Source organism: Tamandua tetradactyla, chromosome 13, assembly GCF_023851605.1.
Source record: "Tamandua tetradactyla isolate mTamTet1 chromosome 13, mTamTet1.pri, whole genome shotgun sequence".
Taxonomy (NCBI): Eukaryota; Metazoa; Chordata; class Mammalia; order Pilosa; family Myrmecophagidae; genus Tamandua; species Tamandua tetradactyla.
In genome coordinates, this window is record NC_135339.1 from 4,389,133 (window position 1) to 4,390,159 (window position 1,027).

A 1,027-nucleotide genomic window follows, 5' to 3' on the forward strand; every position below is an offset into this window, starting at 1 on the left:
CGGATGATAAATTTAGTAGAGTAGGACTTTTAAAATGGTATTATGAGTGATTTCTATAGGTACATAATGGTAGAATAAATATTAAACATATTAAGTAGAGACCTGGAAGATGTAAAAGTGACCCAAATTCAACTTCTGGAGATTAAAAAAATCCAATGTGTGAGATTAAAAATAAACTGTATGGAATTAGTGGCATATTAGATATTGCAAAAGAAAAGTTTATTGAACTTGAACACATAGCAATCCAAAATTTAACAGAGAAAAAAGAATTTTAAAAAATTAAAACCACATTAGTGAATGCAGAACTACTTCAATCAGCCAAGTGTATGTGTAATTTGGGTCCCTGAAGGAATCAGCAGGAGACTGAAAAAATATTTGAAAAAGTAACAGCTGAAAAGATTCCAAATGTTGGGAAAATCATAAATCCACAGATCCAATGAGTTCAATGAACCATAAGAAAAAGAAACAAAGAAAACTGTACTAAGTTATATCATTGCCAAATTGCAGAATTTAGATTTGGGATTTTATATAAAGAAAAAATTTCTAAAAGCAGACAGAGAGAAAAGACACAACAGGTAAAGTCAAACAAGCTCAAGGGCAAACTTAAAGGCTAAAGTATGGAAAAGAAAAACATTTCAGCCTAGAACTCTTTAACTAATGTGCCAGTTTGAAACTGTCATGTATCCCAGGAAGTCATACTCTTTAATCCTCATTCAGTATTGCTGGGTGGGACCTTTTCTATTGTTTCCATGGAGATGTGACCCATCTTATTGTGGATGGTAACTTTTCCTTAGGTGGTTGTCATGGAGATGTGTCTCCCCTCATTCAAGGTGGGGTTGCTTACTGGAGCCCTTTAAGAGGGAACTATTTTGGAAAGAGCCCACAGGGCCAACAGACCCCACACAACCAGAGACCTTTGGAGATGCAGAAGGAAAATGCCCTCGAGGAAGCCTGATGAAATGAAGAAAGAAAGCTAGCAGCTGTCGCTATGTGGGCTCCCAGCTAGCTGAGAGAGAAACCTCTAACT